The sequence below is a fragment of the Chelonia mydas genome, chromosome 2 (genome assembly GCF_015237465.2).
Source record: "Chelonia mydas isolate rCheMyd1 chromosome 2, rCheMyd1.pri.v2, whole genome shotgun sequence".
Taxonomy (NCBI): Eukaryota; Metazoa; Chordata; order Testudines; family Cheloniidae; genus Chelonia; species Chelonia mydas.
Window position 1 is genome coordinate 63995842 of NC_057850.1, and position 19331 is coordinate 64015172.

The following is a 19331-nucleotide window of genomic DNA, read 5'->3' on the forward strand; positions in this document are numbered from 1 at the left end:
GAGCCTGTAGGCTGAGCCCCCGACCCCTTGAGAGGGCCTGCTACCTTCTGAAACTCTTATATCCCAAAGCTTTCGTAAGCCAATCACTGAACAATTAAGTTTTGCTTGACACATCTGTCTCTCTGCTAGATCTATCATTAAACCATCTAATTAGTTTAATATTGTACTACAATACATTTCACATTTTAAAAAAAAAATATGCAGGTCAGTGGTCTTGAAATTAAATGACCTCCAAGTCTGAGGCCAAGGTTTCAAAAAGTGATAATGATTTTGGGACTCTCAAGTTTTGGGTGCCCAACTTGAGACACCTTAAAAATCTTGGTTTTCAGAGAGTAGGTGCTCTGCACATTCTGAAAATGAAGTCCCTTTTACATTGACCTGAAGTCATGTTCACAGAAGTACAAAAGATGTAATGTCAGTACATTGATTTTCCAGACTGTACCATCAACATGACCTTCCCTAGAGATTTGAGGGCAGTATAACCTCCATGTTTTTATATCTTTGAGCTTTCTTACAAGGCTGCTGATACAGCTGCCAGGGAGTGCCATTTTTAATGGTGGTTAATGTGAAATGAGCATCTGTCCACTGGGAATTAGAATACTTCCCTACATTCATTTCACACAGGTACCTGAACAGCCATCACTTCTGACCACTGTTAGAAAAGGCTCCATAATGGAATACTAGCTCTGAACCCCCTGGTCTTAATTTAGTTGAAATTCAGATCCAGATCAGATTCTAGGTATAAGCTTCAAAATATTCAAGTCTATTTGTACTCACTGCTAACTTATATTTGAGAGGAAATATGGTCTTCTGATTTAAAGTACAGGTTTGGGAGTCAAGGGATCTGGTATAATTTCCTAGGAGATCTTGACCAAATTACTTAACTTTGCCAAGTGTCATTGTAAAATGAGGATAATATTTATCCACCTTATGGGGGTGTTGTTAGGGGGCTTATTCCTTCAACCACTCACTTCCCTGGTCCTTCTCGCATGAACAGAGAGCAACAATACCCGAAGTCCAAAGGTGCAAACAATTCGATGTTTATTGGGGTGAACTTCCAGCAAGCATGATTCCAGTTTCCTTCCTTAGTATCCTCCTTCCCAGCTCTGACACCACAGAGCCTTACACCTGTGTCCCTGTTCCCATTCCTGCCCTTAGCCAAACATGATTTCAATTTCCTTACCCCCATTCCCTGTTCCCATTTCCCCCACCCGCATGCCCACCCCCACCCCTCTACTTCCTGATTGACTGCAGACTATATAATAAAACTTGACTTCTGCTTTGCTATACCTTAACCGATCACGTTCCTGAAATTTAACTAACCAATCCTAACATATTGTAACATGATTATGTACCCAATTATATCCCACCACCTTAATTAGTTTACACCCAGCAAAATTAATTATACAGCAGACAGAAACAATCACAGAACCAGACAGAGATTATACAGACAAACAATAGCAAAGTGGGAACTATAATGACAAAACAATACAGAAGTGAGGATTTCACATCCCAGCTATTGATAAGTGAGTTCTTGCCAGACAGGATGCTATCAAACTAAGTTCCTTTTACATTTTCTAGGCATTTCCCTTTCTCTGGAGGTGATAGGCACTATCAGGACAGGATTGTATTCCTAACAGCCCAATAGCACCTTATTTCAATGTGACTAGTTTGGAATGTGAGGATGTGACCGTTCGCTTCCCAGCTTATGGCTGCCTCTGTTGCTTAGCCAAAGGCCTTAGCCTAAGAACAGGGCCTCAGACTGTCACAGTAAGAGAAGGCTCTTACACCAGCAGACAGTGATTTTCATTCTTTTATACCTCTATAACTAGCCAAGTGATAAGAATACACCTAAATTCTTAGAGTATAGGCCTTTACAGACAGGCCTGAATATCTATATCCTAACAGGTGTTTTCTAAAGTATATCTAAATTCTTTGAGATCCTCAGAGAGAAGGCACCATAGCAATGCAGGGTATTATTTTCATATCATCTACCCATTAAAGTAATCTTAGGAAAAGAAAAGAAAATTACAGATACAGGAAAAACTTTACATCTAGGATTCACATGACATCAGCCCTATAGCTACGTATCAATCTGCAGCAATCAATGGCGGAAAGCATATACCACACCATAGTAATCACTAACTGGATACAGGTTACAACGGGACTAGAACTCACCTTCAGCTCCCAGAACACATACTTCTATGGGGTGAGTTCAAAGAACAGCTCAGCAATTTGTGAGAACACAGGAGTAAGCCTGAGTCCATCCCACCCAGTAGAGGAATGTCACGCAAAACCCCAGAATCATATACTATCCCCTGGGTAAGGCAAAGATTGTCCTTGAGCTCATTGCACAAAATCTTTCCAGGATATAGGAGTTCTTTTCCATTAGACAGGCACTAATCTGTAATGATCCATGGTCACATATTTACATGTGTTTATATATTTATATCTATCGATCTATACACACAGAGGTCATTGCTCTATTGTTGATGGTGCACCCCCCACCCCCCCCCCACACACAGAGAAGTGTGGGTTTGCAACCCGTGCACCTTCGGTACATCAGCTGTGTTCTGCCCACTAATCCATCTTCTGTGTCTTATTCCAACATGCCAACCCACTGAGCGAAGGGCTGCTGGGTTTTTGTTTTTTAAAAACACCACAACCTTACACAAAAACATTTCCTCCTCTCACCAAATCTAGAAATTTTCCCCTTCCACCTACCTAATGTGGACCAGTAATAGCTTTTCTGTACCTAAAAATGCCATGAAGATGGATCGCTCGCTGCCCTACATTGCTTTCTAGTAGGACTTGCTTCCAGTCTCACAGGTCCAGAGATATTAAACATTTGGAGGTCCAGAAAAACAATTTCAAACCCTTTGTAGTGGAGTTTATGGCTCCCTCCGAGGTATACAGTTAGATTAATGGTAACATAGGCACCTGGCTTTATAGCAAATAGTCTTCATGCTACTTCGAGAAATGCAGTCTTACTCCCATTACACCTTATCCTGTAATATGATTCACTAACCCAGACCTCTGTGCCTGTACAAGTTATCCCTGAGACCACATTGCAGGCCTAGAACCATTGTCTGCTATATGCGAGAATTACTCAAAGAACCCAATACGTTTTCTTGAAAAAGGCAACAACTGTCCTTAATGGAAACAGATAAATAAGTAAATAATCACCACTTCAAATACAGAGGCGTTCCAATCAGATTAAAAAGATTTTAAATTTTCTTATTTATAGTGCTTTGTTTTGGAAGGAACTACAATGAAACCATGCAGGACAAAAGTTATGTAGGAACTTCCAAGTGAACTTAGCAAGCAGAACTAGCAGCTGATATGATAGCAGTTAAGTGAGAAAGTGATGCCAGGTGCCGCACCTGATTAAGATAAAAGGACATGATGTCAAAGCATTTTAATCAATATTGTAAAGAAGTCACAAATCAAAACTTAGTCAGTCAATGCTGTAATAGATCGTGTTCAACTAATTATCTGCTACACAAAATTTACACATCAGAAAGGAACATCTATAATATCCTGCATTTTTTTAACTTTGGGTCTGGGGCAGGATATAGAAAGAAACATTATTTTAAAAATCTCATATTGCTAAGAGAAATATGGAGAGTTATTAACAATATTTCTATGATGTTAGAGTATATTTACACAAGAGGGATCTCAAGACCTTGAAACAGTATCCAAGTTCACAGGAATGTGGGGCCGCGTGATCACTCAAAGTTTCTTTCTGCTCTTGCTCAGATTTTCTCTTTTTTAAAATAAGGGTGTCATCAATTATTGGGCTATTAAATGACCTCGTTGCTTCTTCTTCAAAGGAATGATGCCTTAGATTGCTTTCAGGAGCTTAGGGCCTGATCCAATGCAACTGAAGTCAATGGGAGTCCTTCCATCAACTTAGAAACCCTCTATTGATAGGCACCCGACAAAAACCTTAGATTAGATAGATAGAATTGCCATACTGGATTAGACCGACATCAAGTCTAATTTAGGTCTCTATCACTGGCCACAGTGCAGAAAGTCACTTTCAATTACTTACATATACACACTTGTGAAAGATTTCCAGAGACCTGTATGAGAGTTTTCTTTGGAGGAAAGCTGAGTTGTAGCTGACAGTGAACACAGCTGTGACTGATTTCTGTAAGTCCAGGCAGACTTTTTATTTCACCCTCACATGGGTTTGTTAAGAGGGAGAGCTAGAGGAAAGGGTTTGTCTGTGGAAGGCCATGATAAGTCATGGGAGCTTGCCAAGGTGCTGGGAGCCCAGAGAACGTTTTTGTCTCTGGTAACAGATAAGGACTCTCTCACAAAGCTGTATTTAGAACTCATTTTTTGTTCTAAATTTTAACAAATGTTTTATCATTTTAACTCCTGTGCTTTGGGAAAATAAATCACCTGAGTAGAACTGATCCTTTTTATTTTTCCATTCACCTGGAACATCTCCACTGCCACAGTCCAATATTAGATGTTCCAGATGGTGAAAACAATAATATTTCCATAGGGGATCACTTTTAATTTTGGCACATACTCTTTTTTTGGCCTGAGTAACTGGGTTAATGCTCAGAAAGACAAAGAAGAAAGCCTCTTACTCTTAAAATAATCTTACCACCTGGATCTTACTAGAAAAGTTAGCTCCTTACAAGACTAAAAGAAGGGACTTCCTTATAAAACAGCCAGCAAATATCTAAACTGTTACTGCCAGCAGGTATTTTACAATTGCACATCAAAGTGCTGGTTCTCTGTCTTGCCCCTTTTTCCTTCTACTAAAAATCTTTTCATACTTATCTGTGTGCTGCCTAGAGAATTCAGAGTTAATTCTTGAGATCCTCCAATGTACTGAAGGTAATTGTCCTGTGCATGCCCTGGAAATGTAGGTCTACTTCAGTGCTTGCTACTGGCTAGTTCTGTAAATAATTCATTAACCTGCTGGTGGTTTCAGCATCCAAACCCATCACCAAAATTAAATTTATTAAAACTGTGTGTGTGCACGAACAGTATGTCTAGATGTGTTTTACACACGCCTTATCTCATCTGGAAAACTGAGCAGTGTTGTGGTACAATTTTGCAGGCTGCTCCAAATATATTTCTCAATTCTCAAACCTTATTATATAAAATGAAAATTTTATTACTTACTAAAATAAATTTGAATGCTTGTTTGTGTTTTTCATTCTCTTTTCCTGCAAATTAATTCCCTCTCATTCCTTCCCTATTTATGTTCCTCTATTTTTCAATATGTTTTCACTCAGTCTAATTTTTCTTTCATTTTTCCTTCTTTCTGGTACTTCTCTCTTAATCTGCATTTTGTTCTCTCCCACTATCCTCCATTTTCTCCCTTCAATTCTATGTCTCTCCTTCTACCCACTCCCAAGAAAAACCTCACTGTTTCCTCTTCACATGCACAAATGTTGGTGTGGAAGGTTGGGAGTAGCCAGTGGGAGTCTCTTTCCCTGTCCTGTTTGACTGGCACCACATTATAGTCTTCGGTTTGCTGAAAGCAAGAGGGACCCCTCTCCCTTTCCCGTATTTGAGCAGAGAGGAAGCTGAGCCAGAGGATATCTTGTCTTTCCCTCTATCCCAGAGGACAGTTGAGGTTCTTTCTAATTTTCTTCCTACGCAGGAGGGGAGAATATATGTTCATTTATGGGATGGTTCATCATGTCAGTGGCTCAGGCCACCTGGTCTCTCAGGCATAAATGAGAGTTTTGATCAGGGCTCAGCACATGCTCCCAGATTTAAGACCAACAAGCAGGCAAGTCCATGGTAAAGAGAGCAAGCTGAGCCCTGACTGACAATTAACAACTCAGTATATTTGCTGCTGCTTGGAGTCTTCAGAGGAGAAACTACTGGAGATAACTGCTGCAGGGAGAGAAAAGGGAGCTCTAATGACCATGCTAAAGACCAGCTTAGTTGCCCAGTGACCTACTGGTGGCTTGATATTAACGTACATTACTTGGAACAGGAGCATCATGTGTCAGATGGTAAGCATAATTTATTAATGATAGATTTTTATATGTACAGTGTTGAATCTCTGGATATATGCTTAAAAGGATAAGATAAGAAGTCTCTCCAAAGAAATAGTGCTTCCTTCTCCTCTCTCATGGTTCTTCCCACCTCCTTATTATAAATATTGTAATATTCAATGTTAGTGGCCCAAACACTGGTGTTGCAATAAATAATTGCCTAAGCTAATGAAATTATATGATATAAATATGGGATTTAGTCCAGGGGTTTGAGGGCAACATAAGATTATTTCTTTATACTCTGCTTGAATTATTTATCTCTTTAAACATTCAGAGAATGCAATTTTATCCAAGCTGTGGTTTTCCCCTTCATAATGTCTTCTTTCCTGTTTTCTGTATGTGACTTGGCACGTGGAATCACTGCAGCAGGCTATGGATGATGTATGACAACAAAAATCTCAGCCTCATGCACAAAGAATCTACAGTCCTGTGCAATCATCACTGTGCTCTGCTTTGCCATTTGAATAGCACTGTATGCAACTCATATTTACACATTAATCATGCTGCTGTGGGTGTGGCTTCTGACACTAGGGAAAATTACTACTTTAGCAGAAAGACTCCCCATTGGGGTGTCATTTGTGGCCAGTTCTACCCATCTATCTATATTTTAACAACATAGTACCTGAGTACCTCAGTTTGGATGAATCTGAACTACCTAAACCAATGACAGAGGTTACACGATGCATATGTAATCCCACTGACTGTCTTCATCAGCCTACTCACTGACTCGTTTACGCCATTGTTTGAAGATATCCCATATTTAGTCATGGGAGACTCCATGAGCTCCAAGGAGAAGCCTGGGAGGAAATCTTCAAAGGGGAAACTACTGGAGATAATTTGCAAAGCAAGTATAGGTTTGGCAGACTGTCGTTCAGGATTTAAAAAGAGGTTGTAGGTTTTTTTAAATTGCTTTAAGTGCTCAAGTTCAGGGAACAATACTGAACCAGAAATCTGAATAAAAACTGGTTTATTTTGTAATATGAGAACAAAATGTATAAAAATATAGGCTTGGCAGTTATGAAAGCTGCATAAGCTGAAGAACCCCTACCATGTTAGTCAGTAAAAAATCAAACAAGCAAAGCAGGGTTTGAAACACCCAGGAAGTAAATGAGATATATGTATTGTCCTGACAATATCCTCCATCCTCTAGAGTCACATCTGCCTTTCAGCTAAATTGCTGATTACAAACATGAGGACATCTTTTGAACAGAATGTATTTAATGGGATGCATGAAATTTACATCAAAGAGCAGACGGGAGCAATATAGTATGGGAAAATAACTGGATAAAACACTGGCCTTCTTGTATATCTGAATCAAATCTGAACCTTTTATAATGCTCAAAGTGATCTTCTGTGGAAAGAGATTTTAAATGAGGGATGAAATAGGGATGGTTATAGGCAAGTTGTTTTTGACAAGTATATCAGTGTTATGGGAAGGGCAGTTGTGGGTATTTTGGGGAACAGAATTGGTGACATTGGCAGAGGAAAGATATTCAAGATGATGCATTTAATTTTGCCACATCTAGTGCTGGAAGACCTCTAAACCCTTAACAAATGATAGCTAAAGCCAGTGGGCTAGATTTTCCAAAGAAGTGTGGCTACTTTATTATGTATCACTGATCTAGCCCTAAAACTTTCTTAACAAGCCCAGAGAAGATCAAACCCCATTTAAGTGTGTAAAGCTAGTGTTGGAGCACTTGTGTCACTCCTATTACCAATATATTAGGGAAAAATGTGGCCCCAGGAAAGGATCTTGTATAATGTTGAGAATTGCTTAAAATATAAAACATGATGGATGACATAATAGTAAAGTCTGTTCTCAGGAGGAGAGTTTCCTCCCAGGTCCAATAAATTTGTATAGTTATAATATATAATAGCACTTCTAATGTATACAATGCTTTACATTTTCAGAGGTCTGTCGCTTCAGATCAATGTTGAAAAGTAACCCAAGGTCTGAATACTTGAGTGAACCATGCCTCCAAATGTTGTGGTTTTACTCATCACTGGTATTCACCAAATATCTGCTTCTTGTAACAGATACTATAATATTTCCATTTCTTTCTGCAGAATCTCATGCAGATAATACATGAAGTCACACACCATGAGGATGTGAAGATAATTTCTGTATAAATATGTTTTTGATTAAGCTGTTAGTGAACTGGAACAGAATGAAAAAAAAAAGACATCTTCAGACATGTGGGACAATGAATGGCTTTTGGTTACTAAAAGAAATACAGAGAGGCATGATATATTCTCTGAAGAAAAGAATTTTTAAAAAAGATCAATTAGCCCTTTGATGTACCAGAAGATGCTCTGTTGGCACCTTCGGAACATTAGACTGTAGCTCATACTTCATAGATTCATAGAGTTTAAGGCCAGAAGGGACCATTAGATCATCTAGTCTGACCTCCTACATGTCACAGGCCATTAAACTTCACCCATTTACCCCTGTATTGAGCCCCATCATTTGTGTTTGACTAAAGCATAGCTTGTGCTTGACTACAGTATATCTTCTAGAAAGGCATCCAGTCTTGATATGTAGACATCGAGAGAGAATTCACCCCTTAGATAGGTAATTTGTTCCAGTGGTTAATTACTCACTGTTTAAAAATTGTGCCTTATTTCTCATTTGAATTTTTCTGGCTTCCACTTCCAGCCATTAGTTATTGTTATGTCTTTCTCTATTAGACTGAAGAGTCCTTTAGTCCCAGGTATTTTCTCCCCATGAAGGTTGATTACTCTGTAATCAAGTCTCCTCTGTATTCTTTTCGATAAGCTAAAGAGATTGAGCTCTTTAAATGTCTCACTCTAAGGCATTTTTTCCAGCTCTTCAATCATGTTTATGGCTCTTTTCAGCATCTTCTCCAATTTTTCAAATTCTTTTGAAAATGTGGACACCGGAGCAGTACACAGACTTCCAGTAACAGTCTCACCAATGCCATATACGGAAATAAAATCACCTCCCTTCTATTCCTACTACCATTTATAGTTCCAAGGATCACATTAGCCCTTTTTGCACACCATTGCACTGGAAGCTCATGTCCAGTTGCTTGTCCACTATGACCTCTAAACACTTTTCAGTGTCACTGCTTTCCATAATAGAGCCCTCCATTCTGTAGGAATGGCCTGAATTCCTTGTTCTTAGATGTATGAATGCATTTGGCTTTGTTAAGACACCTTTTGTTTGAATGGGCCCAGTTTACCAGGTAATTCAGATTGCGCTGTATGTCTGCCCCATCTTCATCATTTACCACTCCGCCAATGTCTGTGTCATCTGCCAATTGTATCAGCAGTGATTTTATATTTACTTCAAGATCACTGATGAACATGCTGAATAGCATCAGGCCTAGTATGAAGCAGGATGCAATGTTCAGAAACATTATTAGATTGTATTCACAGTGTGTGTCATTTTGGGGGAGTCTTGTAATTGCTTTTTTAGTAAAGCTAAACCATTTCTAGCCTGACTGGAGGATCCATCTTTAGATTTTCTCTTCCCTCACCATATAAAAGAGTGGTTCTATTATGTTAAGAAGGTGGTGCTCCTCGCTTTCAACAATGTCAAAATGTCCGATATGGGAGACTGGATAGCTCTTGAGATTTCTCATGGTCATCAACCCAAGAGACTGAGTTATTCCCATCTGCTGTGTGTGGAGCTCTCTTAAGTTCCAGCCACAATGCAGTTTCCTATGCTTAGAGGAGTATGAGTCCTGCTACCTCTGTACGCTCCAAAGGAAGAGGAGCCATGGCATTCTCTCACCCTGAATTGAGCCAAGATGCATAGGTGAGAAGGCTGCCGATTGTAAAAGATGGTGTAGCCTTTACCTCCTCTCTGGGTTGTGTCAAGGAACCAGGGGAGGTATATGTCTCTGAGGCAAAAGTTCCCCCTATGGTGGTGTGGTTCCACACTGCCCCCAACATAAGAGTGTTCATCCCTTACAGTAATGATGTGCCCCTCCGCTCAGTGCAATCGGAGGAGATAATACATCCGTCTCTTCATGAATTTCCATTTAATTAAGGGCTTGTTGAAACTGGACGACATTTCAGTTTTTAAAGAGGTCATCATTGAAAAGCAGTGTAATGGGTTAAAGGATGCTATCTCACAGTCTAAGAGAAATATTTGCTAAGAAATATTTTTTGCTTTTTAAAATTTGTCTGGAATATCACAAATGAAAAATAGACCTCTTAATCTTGGTGCCTATCTTGAAACCCTATTACTAAAATTTCTATAAATCTGTAAATACTACTCATTTTTCGAATGTTGGCATGTTGTAAAATTCTGTTTTCTTTTCATGCTATGCTGTTGTAAATAAACTGGACCTGTACAGTAGGTTTTTGTCAGACTCCTAGAAAGACAATTTTATTTTATAGCACATCCTAGACTGACAGCCAGAAACTGTTCTGCACCACCTCAGTACAAACAAAATTAGCTTCTCACAATATTTTTGCAGATGTTAAAGGTCATTAATAGAATGAAACCAGATGACTAAAGCAATACATTTGGAATGATTGGGTTTTATTTTTCTCTCTAGCTTAAAGAAACAGAGTCCCCTTTTCCTGACTAGTTGGCTGCATTTCAAATATATATTTTTTGCTTTTTAATGGTTTCCAAAATCATAAAAAAGTGGTGGGATATGTATTTCTTGGCTTATGCAACCTTACTTGTGAGAGGGATCTAGGATTTTTATAGGATGAATATAATATTAACTGTTCAAACAACACAGCTTTAGCAATTGTTCAATCTCTATATTCTGACTGAGGTCAAACTTTTATAATGATCAAGTGAAATGCTGGGATTCAATCCAAAAAAATCATGTTCAAAATGCTATTCGATTCAGAATTTTTTAAAAAGAAACTCCCATTAAAAAGTACAGAGACTGATTCCATTGATTTAAATGTGCAATAAGGTTCACTGTTAGAGCTAAAGCTAAAGATGACGACATGTAATTGTACTGGCTTTTCATACTTACGTGATGCCATCTTGCTCATAGTGTGATTTCTAGTTCATAACCTATCTAGATCACAACGAATGCCTTCAACCTATTTTTACTAAGCTTTTTGAACCCAATATATTGTTCTTTCAAGAGTATTCCTACTGTGCATTTAATACTCCAGGGCAGTTTAAAACTATTGTACACAATTTATATGCTTCAAAAATCAACAATAGATAATTATTGTTTGTCAAACAGCGACGATGTGCTTAGTGCTATACAAGACAGAAGATTATATATATATATATATATATATATATATATATATATATATATATATAGTCCCTGCCCCAAAGAACTAACCGTCTAAATTGACCAAAACACAAATCAGACCTCCTGGGAAATGAAGATGGGAATGTTTGCATCTACTTTAGAGCCTTGTTTTAAAAACAAAAACAAAAACAAAAACAGATGAGTGATAGGATTCTTATTGAACTAGATTAGTGTCTGTGGGATTCTAGTGAGAAATAAATGTTAAGGAACGAGTTGAGAGTGTGTAGAAGGGGCTTACCATACTGAGACAGGAATGGCATTCTAAGTGATAGGGCAGAAATGAAAATGGGAGGAAGGGAAGTCAAGAGGAGTGGTGGAGTGGGATTCATTGGTGAAGTGTAGAGCAGAAAGGAAGTATGGGAGGAGATGGAAGCAGGGGGTAAGCTGGAGGGGAGCTGCACAGAGCCTGGAAGATCAGCAGTCATAGGTAACATGATCCATATAGTGGTCAAGCAAGATGATCTTCATGGCAGCAGAAGTTGTGATATCCCCTCTTGACTACTGCAAAGCCTGAACAAGGATTGTAGCCCCACAAGGCAGAGATTTTAGAGATGCTATATTGATGCTAAGTGATAGTATATGGTAACAGCTTGGATGTAGTCAGAGAAGAAGAGTCAAGAATAATACCATGTTTCTGAACTAGGATGACCAGGAGGTGTAAGTATGTAAAGTGATTGGATAGGAAAGGGGCAGGTAGGATTTTGCACAGAAGACAACTCAATTTGAGTTGGTAATGGAGCATCCTAGCTGAAATGTCAGAGGGACAAGCAGAAATGCATGACGGGACTGCTGGACACACAAGCAGACAATGAAAAGTAGATCAGATAGGCATCAGAACAGATACAGAGATGGTAGCTAAAGTCATGCGAGTGGATAAGGTTACACAGGGACAGCATAGAGTGTGAAAAGAAGAGAAGGACAGAGGGAAAGTCTTTACGGGATAGAAACAGAGAAGAATCTACTGAAAAAACTGACCCTGAGTCATGGCAACTTAAAGTATAGAAAGAAAGTGCACAAGTCAAGGAGGAAAAAAAATTAAGCAGAAGCCCATTGATTTAGGGGAAGAGATTGCTAGTGACTGTGGTAATGATTTGTTCCCTTTCTTGGGATTAATGAGACCAGAATGTAATTTACTAATTTTTTTACACTTTCCAATCCTTAAAACTGGAAAGTTGACAAATAGGCTGGATGCTTTAGAGCTACTTACAAATATCAGAATATGGTACTTTCCTATATCAGTTATGATTGACTATCATTTGCTACTCACCCACTTGAATGGTCCTTCTGCCCATGTGGGATAACTTGTGTAGAGGAAAGAATCTAATTTTCCATGTCAGTGGGTACTGAAATCTGAGAAAGGGAAGATTCATGGAATAACTGGAAGTGATTTTTTTTTTTTAAAAAAGTTGCTTTCTCTTTGAATCTATCAGAAATGATTGTGCAACAGACATAACAATGGATGAAAACTTTAAAGGTTAGTGCAAAATATTGTAAGGGGCCTTATGGATTAGACTTTTGAAACATGATGTGTTTTGAAAATTTTCAACCTAGGAATACTGCATATAGTACATAATGAAAAAGATTTCATGCATTAAACAAATATGTTTACAAATATGCATAGCAGATGGTTAGAAATATATATATTGCTTGTTTTGCACATTGCAAAATATATGTGGAGAGTGGGTGGAGCTGGAATTACAATCAGACAACCACAGTTTTAATAGAAGAATTGTGTGGTCAGCTTTTCTTTTAGCTGAGCAAGTTTAGATGAATAATAAACTTGACAAACAGTTAACTTTCATGAAAGTATACAAATTACAGAAGAAATGCCTCTAAATCATTGACGTTAACAGTTAAGTCATCTCGGGGTGTGTGCATGTCAGGATTACAAGAAAGACCCTTCAGAAGGCAATATTTTTCACAAGGCCAAATTAATGCATAGTTACAGAAGAGATCTTTCTTTCTTATAAAGAGATGTAGGTTGGCATAATTCAAGTTTATTTTTTAGCACTTTTAAAATTTTGTAATCATTTAAATGTTCAAAGTTGGGCAAAATTATAGGTTTTAAGCTTTTTTATTTTTATCAATTTAAATTTTCACTGTTGGGAAATTATGGGTGGTTCAGACAATTTAATGACAATAGACAGAGATTCAAAAAGTTAAAGTTGCATAACTATTAAAACACAAAATTGTCAACTTCACGTCAAAATATACAAAATAAATATCTTTAAATCGAACTCTAATAAGTTCTCAAGCAGCATTTTTCTTACTTTGCCTACTTGAAATTTAGATTATAAATAGAATTTTTTTGTCGGTTTGTGTGTGTACAGGGAAATCAATGTTTACTGATAAAAATCGGATTGTTCCAAGCCTAAGAATGTGTTTTGTTTTTATAAGGATGTTATCAAAGGAAGATTTGATCTGCAAGAATATTTGATTCTTAACAGACAGAAGCCACACTTTGCTTGGAATGGTAGCTATCTGCAATTACAGAGCACGCTTGATCTGAGGAATCTCAAAGCACTTCAGTACTAACATCAATTAATTAACTTTACAACATCTTTGTAAGCTAGGATAATATTATTATGCCCATTTTTCAGATCAGTAGACTGCATCACAGGGAGATCACATGACTTGGCTAAAGTCACAGAGCAATATTGTGACAGAGCTGGAGTTTTAAATCAGAACAGTTGCCTCTTCAAACCACAAGACCACAGTCCCGCCACATCAAGTAGCTTGTAAGTAGCAAGCTTTTTGAACATAACATTAAGTTTGAGTTGCTATTCTAAGGAAAACTAGTCACTATATTTGTTTTTCTGTTACTATGTAGCTGAGCTGCCTACCAGATCATCAGTTATTTTAATAAGACATGATATAATCCCATCAATTAAACCCTTCTACCATAGTCAGCATCCAGCACACAGAAGTATTTTACCACAGTTTCTCAGTCTATTTAGAATAGGAGATATCTGTGGTAACCGGGTTAACCATTGCCAAATGTTGACTTGTTAAGTATCTTCTTCAGCTGCCAAACAATGATTTATCTCACAATATGGAAGTCATTTAATTCCTGACAAATAGCATGCAATTTAAATGTTATTCTTTGGATGGGTGAACAGGATTCCTACAATCAATTACCTAATAAAGTAAATATTTTAATAGCTATCTAAAAATAGACAAGCAGCAGATATCTCATTTTAAACTATGCACAAAATGGTTGCTGTAGATTAGTTTCCCAGACATATACTGATTTCTTTTTTAACATTTAGGGTTATTTAGATTACAAATTAGGTCAACACAATAAGCTTATTCTGCCAAACACTATAGAAAGGGAGTATTTACATATGCTAATGACTTCCATTTAAGAAACATACAAATAATGGAGAGAATGAAGAATTAAAGCACTAGCTAATAAGCTGACATTTACAAAGAAAACTGTATTATGGAAGACTGAAAACATAATTGCACACAAAAGATCTATTTGCACAGATCTACTAATATAGTATGATGCAAATTCTCCTCCGTGCTCCACAGTCACTGGGGACCCCTTGCCATGGAATTGGTGTATTACCACTAAATGAGGCAGTGAAAAATTCAGATGCCACTTAGATTCATAGATCCCAAGGACAGAAGGGACCACAGTGATAATCTAGTCTGATCTTCTCTATTACACAGGCCATAGAGCTTCCACAAAATAATTCCTAGAACATAACTGTTAGAAAACCATCCAATCCTGTTTTAAAAATGGTCAGTGATGGAGAATCCACCGTAAACCTTGTTCCAATGGTTAATTACTCTCACAATTAAAAAAAATTATGCCTTTTTGCCAGTCTGAATGTGTCTAGCTTCAACTTCCAGCCATTGGATCATGTTAAACCTTTCTCTGCTGGATTGAAGAGCCCATTATTAAATATGTGTTCCCTCTGTAGTTACCTAGAGACTGTAATCAAATCAGCCCTTAACTGCCTCTTTGTTAAACTAAATAGATTGAGCTCCTTGAGTCATCCCTTAATCTTCGGGGGTGGGTGGAGAGTAAGGAGGCTGCAGAACCCACCTTTTCGCACCCTGACTCAAGGTTTGGGTGGCTCATGCAAAGATAGAAGGGTGGCTTTTACTCTTCTTCACTCCCCCGTGCAGGCCCCAAACTAGCCACAAGATTCCAGCAACAGTAGTGCCAGTGCCAAAAACAGAAGTAAAATGAACTCTCCAGTGCTACTCAAAACTCCCCTGTTTATGCATCTCAGGATCCCATTGGCTCTTTTGGCTACAGTGTCACACTTGGAGCTCATGTTCAGCTGATTATGTACTGTGCCCACCAAATCTTTTTGAGAGCCACTGCCTCCCAGGATACAGTCCCCTGTGATTATGGCCTTTGTTCCTAAATGTATACTTTTGCATTTACCCATATTAAAACATATATTGTTTGCTTGTGTCCAGTTTACCAAACTATCAAGATCACTCTAGATCAGTGAACTGTCCCCTTTATTATTTATCACTCCCCCAATTTTTATGGAAACTTTATCAGTGACAATTTTATGATTTCTTCAAGGTCATTGATAAAAATGTGAAATAGCATTGGGCCAGGAACAGATCCCTGCAGGATCCCACTGGAAACACTATAAACCTATCCTTAATCATTGTAGATACTTTGAACTTGATCACTGAAATGCACGTGACTCATTACTCATTTTTTCCTCTGTATATATGTTTCTAAATTCTGATCTTGTGTCATTTTTGTCGGTTAGAAAATAATTTGTGCCTTTTCAGTATATGTATGTCATTTCCCTCAGCAAGTCATTTTGATAACTCTCCTTAATGATAGTGCTAACGATATAGAACTAGAATAGAATTTGATTTTGCATAGCATCTTTCATACTACAGGAATTTCAAATTTATAACAGCTGATGAGTTGGATGATATAAGTGACTGTGCATGTCTATGTGTCAGACATTTTGTAGTCAGCTATAGCTCACAAGCAGCCTTGGATATTAAGATCCTTGTATTCAGAGAAGCAGCTTTGGCTTCTTGCTGAGTTATACATATAAAAATTCATGCATGTATTTTTAATTACATACAAGGGTTATGGTTACTCCTTGCCATACTCTTTCTTAAAATCGCTAAGGATCTTTAAATTTTCACTTGAGACACACCACAGAGGACCAAAGGAGGAAATGTAAGTTAACACCTTTTAGTACTGCCTTACATTGACTACTGCCACAAGTGTGCAGGAGAGACAAGGTGGGTAAGCTAATATCTTTTATTGGACCAATTTCTGTTGGTGAGAGACAAATTTTTGAGCTTAACAGAGCTCTGCTTCTTGTGTAAGCTTGAAAAGCTTGTCTCTCTCACCAACAGAAGCTGGACCAATAAAAGATTTTACCTCGCTCACCTAGTATCTCTAATATCCTGAAACCAAAAGAGCTACAACAGCACTGCATACTACCGAGTACGAGTCAGATTTGGTGTGTCTTTAACGTGAAGGGGCTTACAACTGAGCCATATTATTGAGATTTTACCTGGTACAGTAGGAGTAAGAGAACATTAGTCTATGTCACTATCTTTGCCAGGTCATAAAGCAACTGACATTGACTGAGGCTGTAGTCGTTGAAAAACAAATCCATTCTGAATTAGTGATGGGCACCCTTTGAAAGGTTCAGAGTTCTGGTTTGATTCAGATAAGCTTCCCTAAAGCTTATCCAATCCTCAAGTCTGCAAAATTGAGCTGGAAACGACACAAGAACATGATGAGATTTGCAGTACTTCTGTTTCCAGCTGAAATTACTGTAGGAACAGCCTCTCTCAGCATATCTGCCCTTCTAATTTCACACAGAAGGAAATGGATGCTTTTGAACACCCCATTTATCGCTGTTTTTAACTATCCAAATAGCTACTGGCCATGGGACAGAAATGTACCATGTGACCTGTGTAACCAATCAGAACAGCCAGCACAGCAGGGATATCAAATACTCACCGTTAACTGCTCAGAAGCAACCTTAAGACTAAGAAACATTCACAAAAGTAATTTGAAAAATAACTTCAGTTTGAATAGATCTGAGAAAAGTCACCTGTTGTCGACAAATTGTCCTCCAGTCTGGGGAGGCAGTGTGGTGTAATGGAGAGGACACTCAATTGTGAGTCAAGAAACCTGAGCTCTAATTCTGCTTCTGCTCTGATCCTACCTCCTGGTTTCTAATCCCCCTAATATGTTGTGTGACCTTGAGCACAGTCACCTCACCTCTTTTTGCATCTGTTTCCCCTCCCACCTTTTATATGTCTTGTGTGCAATAGTGCCATCTCCAGTCATTAGGTATAGTCAAAATGTATGGACATTGAGGTTTTTCAGACTTCATTTTGTATTTGCAGGAGACCTATACAATACAGATCATCTTCATAAGGGCCTGATCCAAAGCCCATTGAAGTCAGAGTCTATTAACTTCACCAGTCTTTGAATCAGGTCCCAAGCAACCACTTGTCTTGAAATTATGCCCCAAAGTATCCCCAAATATATTGTGTACCATTCTATATCACCTCCGGTGGAGTAACCAACTTTGGTTAGCCCCTTATGGGTCTGCATAAGGCGTATTAGAAGCTCATCCTTCTCCTGTAATGTGCAGAGTTCATGTAGTGCAGATTCACTTATCTTTTTCCCCCTCTAACTGGGACTCATTGAAGGGTGATTCAATTTTCAAAAGGGAAGTATTTGCTATATTTTAGGGACAGACCACCCTGCAAAGACTACACTAGCACATGTGGCAGTGCCATTGTGTTTACTGAGTGTATTGGTTTTAGTTCTATTAGAACTTTTCTCTTTCCCTACAGCATCTGAGTTTTGTTTTCCTCTCTACTCGTTCTGTGTTATTTGGCCTTTCCCTCTTCTGTTATCCACACTCCTCTGTTTGGCAGTCTTCCTTTACCAGAATGAGAACCTGATAAAGTTTGAGATGGTGTTCCAGCTTCAACCCTGCCACAGGGTGTTTGGAATTAGGCAAGCTTGCCCCTTTTGTCTGTTGATAGGAGGGCTTCAGCAATAAGAACCATGAGAGAGAGCTCTAACAGCTAGGCCGAGCTCTACTGAGGATGTCACTGGGGTTGCATGCACAGCGTAGTGATCTGATTTCAGGATCAGAGTCTAAGGCAGCGAAATCTAGATGAAATGCAGGGAAGGGATGCTACATCAAAACGATCAGCTACTAGGCTCAAAAGCTTAGTGTAAACATTTAGTCAGGACATTGAGGCAATGTTGCTGAGGAGTATGGCACCCCTCATGGTAGTTCTGATATTTTAACTAAGAGAAAAAGAATAAAATGTTTTGTTTAAATTTAAAGTGAGCTGCACTAAAGGAATGTGAGGTGAGAGATGAGAGCAGGGGCTAGCAGCGTTAAGCAGGCTTGCAGATGTAAGCATCATCCCCTATGACTGCAGTCAGACACCTTGGCTGACATTATGAGAAAAAGATGACAAACTGCTAAATAGACATCTAAATAATGTTAAACCGCCAGCCTCCCCAGCTGAGGACCAGCTGACTCATTTCATTTACTTCTTGTGCATTGGCAAGACATGTCAGTGACCACAGTTCAAAACAGCTCCCGAGGAAAGACAACCCCCAAACCAGCAAGTCAAAAAGGGAGCACCAGGAGCTAATTCTCAGGTCATGAAATACAAAAGAAAAAATAGTGCCATGAAACAAAAGAAAAATCTGATGTGCTCTAGACCTTCTCTGGCCCTAGCAGACTGCTTCTGTAGCTCAAAAAGACTTTCTTCATGCACTTCTGTACTACTATCATTGTTTGAGAAAAGAAGATTGGGGAAAGAGCCAGCTTTTAAAAAAGTAAACCTCTGACTCTTCTCTGAACCTCCTCCACCAGTCACAACTTTATTCTTCTCACCACCTCCCAGCTAGTTTCCCTCTCACTTAGGGGACGTTTAATTACCATTTTTCCCAGGTGTCCCCCCTCAGGCTCCCTTACACCCACACAAGCTATAACAAAAGATGAAACCTAAAAGAGGTGAAGGAAAATCATTTCACTGCTTCAGG